Raw genomic sequence first — 6,000 nt, 5'->3', positions numbered from 1 at the left:
CATGCCCTCTCTGAGTGTATGTGTGTGTATTCTTTTGCAGACAATTGTGTGTGTGTGTGTGTGTGTGTGTGTGTGTGTGTGTGTGTGTGTGTGTGTGTGTGTGTGTGTGTGTGTGTGTGTGTGTGTGTGTGTGTGTGTGTGTGTGTGTGTGTGTGTGTGTGTGCGTGCGTGTGTGTGTCAGTGGCTTCTGGCTTGCGTCCAGTAGGCAGCTGACAGCCTGGCACGTCGCCACGCACAAACTTAACACCACGGCAACGTGCAGTTCGCCTTGTACACAGCCCTGGCAACATGACGAAGGCTGTTTCGCTGAATCAACAGCAGCCACTGCCGGACAAATGGGAAACTCATTCATAAAAATCACACAGCATTGGAATATCCCGTTAGCTTTGGCTACAAATACACCATATATGGCCATATAGGCCTAAACATGGTCATAAAAAGGCAAACATATCACATATTAATGAAAAGATTATTAATCACATATTAAATATATTACACATATTACAGAAACATATTGTGAATGTAAAAGCTAGAATCTGGCAATCTAGTGTACATTATTTTCAAATGGTACATTCTGACTCTTGCTCTCTCTTTCACATACGCTGATATGATAACGCACCTGTCTTCCTGCTGAAATAATAACAACCCTATTTTACCCAGCAGCACATTAGCTGTGTTCAAACATCCATACTAACATACTGCATACTGCATGCTTAATGAGTATATACTACATACTATATACTATTAGTTCATTTTAGTATACTGTAAACAAACGGTATCCTTTCAGTTAAGTGTACTAGCGTTTCACCTGTCTACTGGAAGTTGATGCTGTTGCTAAATTACAAGCTAGACATCTTACAACTTCATTAACCATGTCCATTGAGAATGCTTAGTAAGATAGCATATAGTTAATTTACTGGCAAGTTCGATGTTTTAATAGTCAACTAACATTAGGTAGCTAGCTAACATACCGCTACATACAAGCAACGGCTGTAATGGTATGCTAAGCAGTTTGTATGGCTAAAGTAGCTGACAAATTGTCAGCTAACATAATGTGTAACGTAACTTATTTGAAAAGTCATTACTTTTTTTATTACATTGCTCAACATTTTCTTAACATTTATTCTAATTACTTAAAGCAATGAATTTGTATCCAGTCTCGTCAGACTTCGACTTTATATTTTCGCCCATTTTTTTCAAATATGAAAATGTTGTGAAGCCACGCCCATTTTCTAAATTATTGCATTATGCACCCTAAAAGCACGGAAATAGTGTCCACTGCTTGTGTACTTCGAATTTTGGCTAATGCAGCACGACATCCAGGAACTTTTGGCATGCTAACTATATCCATACGATGACCAATAAGCATACTTTTTACTCAATATATGTCACAAATAGTACCGTTAGTGTGGTTAGTATGAGTATTCGAACACAGCTATTGTCTCCTGCAAAGATTAGTCAAAATGAGGACTAAAAGAGATCCTAATAAAATCAAACATACTACCCACTCTTACCATATGAACATTTGTGGAAAGATCCTATCCAAATACTGCATTAAATTATTACATTAAATGACATCATACAATATTGTATTTGATCATACAGTATGGCTCTTTGTCTGGTGTTCCATCTCTCCCTCTGAGCCAATGGGATGGCACAGTGTATTAGAGCAGCAGCAGCCCATACAGCCAAGCAGTGCTGGATGGAGGGGTGGGGGTGATGATGATTTCACAGAAAGAGCAGGTGATGACCTCATATGGACCTGTGTGTGTGTGTGTGTGTGTGTGTGTGTGTGTGTGTGTGTGTGTGTGTGTGTGTGTGTGTGTGTGTGTGTGTGTGTGTGTGTGTGTGTGTGTGTGTGTGTGTGTGTGTGCACGTGTGTGTTTCCATATGAAATGTGAGATCTCTCTTGTCGAGGCAGAGATGTCTGAAGGCTGAGCATATGGACACACACACACACACACACACACACACACACACACACACACACACACACACACACACACACACACAGTGCTGCCATATGTTAACACAGTAGGCTATAGTACTCACAATATTTATAGGAATGTAAACATTTGTGCAAGGACAGACACAGAATTGTACAAGCACACACAGCTTGACAATCCTCTTTTTTGGGGATTGTATACTTCGTACGTGCGTGTGTGTGTGTGGGGGGGGGGGGATCATGCCATCTTTGAAAAGCAGGATGATCCACATTCCCTCTCTTCCATCCCACCCCCATCCATCTCCCCCAGCCCCCTTGATGTAGCCACGCGCCATGTAGTCGAGCCCCTCCGCGTCAGGTCTCTCTTAGTGACTGAGGCGAGAGGCAGAGAGCGTGACTGGAAGCGTGACAATGGGGGAAGTGGGGAAGGACCAGATTTGGGGGTGGTAGGGGGTGGGCGCAGGGGGACGAGAGTGGCAACTGCAGCTCTGCAGCTGTGGGCCTACGTGTGTATCGGCAGGAACACACTGTTCTCCCCACTCCCTCCCTCCCTTGCTTTCACATCTCTTTCTCTCTCATCTATCTCTCCCCCTCCTTCACCCACTTACTCCTTCTCATACACTCTTTCTTTTGCTACATCTCTCTCTTGCTCCCTCACTCACACTCCCTTGCTTCTCTCTCCCTCTCTTCTTGTTCCCAAACGGTAGAGTCCTTGACAATGAGAGATGTGGCACATTCGCCCAGCCGGCGGATATCTGAGATAAGTGAAAGGAGAAGAAGGGAAGGCAAAGATCCCTTTCCCCCAAATACACACACCAAATGTGGCCTGAGACGACCTGCCACACCATGTATGTCCTTGTGTGTTTGCATTTGCAGTAGCACATAACTGCACGTCACAGGAGGTTGGTGGCACCTTAGTTAGGGTGGACGGGCTCGTGGTATTGGCTGGAGCGGAATGGGTGGAATGGTGTCAAATACATTAAACACATGTTTTCCATTTGCTCCGTTCCAGTCATTATTAAGAGCCGTCCTCCCCTCAGCAGCCTCCACTGCTGCGCGTACCAATGCATCTATTCTTAAACTACCCAGTTTGGCTAATCTACAACATACTCAGACAAAATAAGCCTTATAGCATACAACAACACATACTGTGTCCTCTACATATCCAAGGCCCTATAGCATACATATGGGGCCTCGGTCTCTCATTGCGATTAAGAGAAATCAAGTAAGCTTATATATGTGTGCATGCGTGCTGATATGAGAACCCCTTCCTCCCTTTGGCCAGATAAATAGCTCCCTGAGTTTACTTGTGTCACACAACAACCTACCCACTGGAGCGTCTACCATCCAATCATGTGACCAGACAAAGGGCTGCAATCTGGTCTGTGCACACACTCATTTAAGGCCAAGGTCAGACACAATACAATTCACAAAGCACAGGAGGAGGAGGAGAAGGAGAGGGAGGAACAGAGGAAGAGGAGGGAAGATGAATGAAGTAAAGAAAGACTGGGGGGGGTGTAGGAATGAACAGATAAAGTAGGAGAGGGAAGAGAAGAAAAGGGAGTGAAAACCAGGACAAAAGAGGGAAAACAGACAGGGATGAGATCAGTCAATCCGTCTGTCTGTCTGTCTCAGTCAGTCAGTCTGTCTGTGTCTGTCATTCAAGTCAAATCACACCATATACAGCTTGTTTGATTGGTTGTTTCTGTGTCTGACAGTCCAGCAATTCCATTGCTGCTAAGCCGCATTAAAAAACCTTCTCAACAGCACTGCACCGTGGTCTGCTGCTACCTCTACTGGCTTAACACAGATAGAACTTCCCAGATAGTGGTTCGGAAGCCGAGACCCACTGGTGTGTGTGTGATATGTGCGCGTGTTTTATTTTAAGACCAGCACAGACTAAACAACAATCCTCAGTGTTCCTGCTGTGAAAGTCTGGTTCAAGGACTTGATAGTAGGACGCCAGAGCACAGCCTCTTTCAGAGCACAGCTTACCCTTCACAACTGCAAACTGTCTGATATAGTAGAGCTAGTCACAAAGTGGATTTAAAAAAAATCTAAAATTGAAATTTATTACAATATAGTAACATAGTTGCAGAGGTTGTTATGCAAAGCACATACTGTATGTCACCTGTTGCCCTCCTTTATTTTTCACCCAATTGGAGATCATTCCTTTTTGTGTGTATTAATAACTTTTTTTGAGTTTGCAGTGATCTTTCATTTAAGATATTTTGCAATGCCTATGTTAATAAGGATCACGGAGGGAGTGAAATGGAGTTTGAGGGAGTTGAAGAGAATGAGGAAGAGTGGAAAGGAAACAGAGTCAGGAAACAGAAATCCATGATGTGTCCACGAGGATTCTTCGATAATTGGAGTGCAATTCAAGGACAAAGTCAAGCATGGGGTTTTGTCTGATCAATTTGAGTTATCGGGGTGGGTGGAGAGTAAACTAGAAAAGAGATCCTCTCAAGCGGGTGATAACAGTGCCTATACATATAGGTTGAGCAACTTACGAAGGTTCCTGGCATGTGTGGAGCCTGACGATTAACCAGAAATCGAGGTGGCTGGAGGGAGGACAGTCTGGCCGTGATGCTGTGCCTTGAGTTGGAGGTTCTCCCTGATTAGCACATGCTCTAACATCTCCCTAGTGTTTTCGCAGCCAGAAGTTTGGGCATGTAGCGTCAGTGTGCAAGATGGTACAGTCGAGATGTGGTGGATGTCTGGAGGACGAGCCCCGGCGGCGTAGTAGTAACTGTTTAGGTAGTCATGAAGCCAGGTCCACAGAATGCCCGGTTAGTGAAACGGATACAGGTAGCTGAGGTCAGAGTAGGACAGGGTGTTACGCATGGAGAGGCAGTGAGAAGGGTTGAGGGTGGAGAGGGAGGGAACACTCCCTCTGTTGCTTTGAAGGGCCAATGGCAATAGTGAATGTTCCCATGTCAGTGTGTGGACCCCAAAAACTGTGTGTTGATAAATCCAGGTTCTTGGCCGCGATGGTCGTGAATTGTGATGCGCAAGTAGAAAATAGGTCTGAGAGAATTGCCATTATTGTGAAAGTGGACAGATGTTTTCTGGAAGTCCGAAACGTAACTGCAGAGAATCTACAGAAGATGTTGGAAGAACTCTGTAGTATGGATAGTGGGCTAGGGGTGAGTAGTGTAGTATACAGTGGGTAGAGTAGTATACAGTATGTAGCAGATGAAGTAGAAATACAGTTGGAGGTACTGCAACATTCTATTGGATGCCAACCACCGTTAAACCCCAACGAAGAAGACGACTCTGGGTCGGCTGCTGGAGAAGGAAGACCACTGCCGCTATCATCACATCACCAGGACCACGTCACACCCTGCTGTCAATGACCTTGCAACTTAAGGGGACCAGTGGCTCCCTGCTCGTGCATTTTTTCCTCTCCCCCATCTGTCGCCTGCACTGGACCGGACCATGGACTGGGTGCCACACACTTGATGACGACGAGGAACGACTGCCGAACAACTACCGACAAACACACAAACCAATGGCAGATGAGCGACCGATGGGTGGTGGCGGAGGCCATCTTAACGACTCTCTAGCAGCAAGAACTATCTCTGGGACTGAGCATATGGTTGTTGTGAATATGTGTAGTGTGAACCCAAGATTGTTTTATAAAAAAAACGTATTGTGTAGATTAAAACCCACAATTGTGATGTTACAAGATCATTAGTGGTCTGACAAAGTAAGCCATTAGCTTAATCGAAGTTAAAGCTTTCTAGAAGAAATTGACTGTCTAATGAGGTTGTGGAGATGGAGGTCTGACTTTCTCCCTCCTCTTGGCCTCCTAGTACCACCTTCTCTTGGCATAAGGCTCCAGGAAGCTTCTCCTTCTCTTCCTGAGACATTCCTCCTTTTGAACAGCTCCTGCTCTTGACTGCTTCATCCTCTATCATGTATACATCCATTTGGCTCTACAGTCGTGGCCAAAAGTTTTGAGAATGACACAAATATTAATTTCCACAAAGTTTGCTGCTTCAGTGTCTTGAGATATTTTTGTCAGATGTTACTATGGAATACTGAAGTAT

Source organism: Salmo salar, chromosome ssa15, assembly GCF_905237065.1.
Source record: "Salmo salar chromosome ssa15, Ssal_v3.1, whole genome shotgun sequence".
NCBI lineage: Eukaryota > Metazoa > Chordata > Actinopteri > Salmoniformes > Salmonidae > Salmo > Salmo salar.
This window is presented reverse-complemented; position numbering follows the sequence as displayed.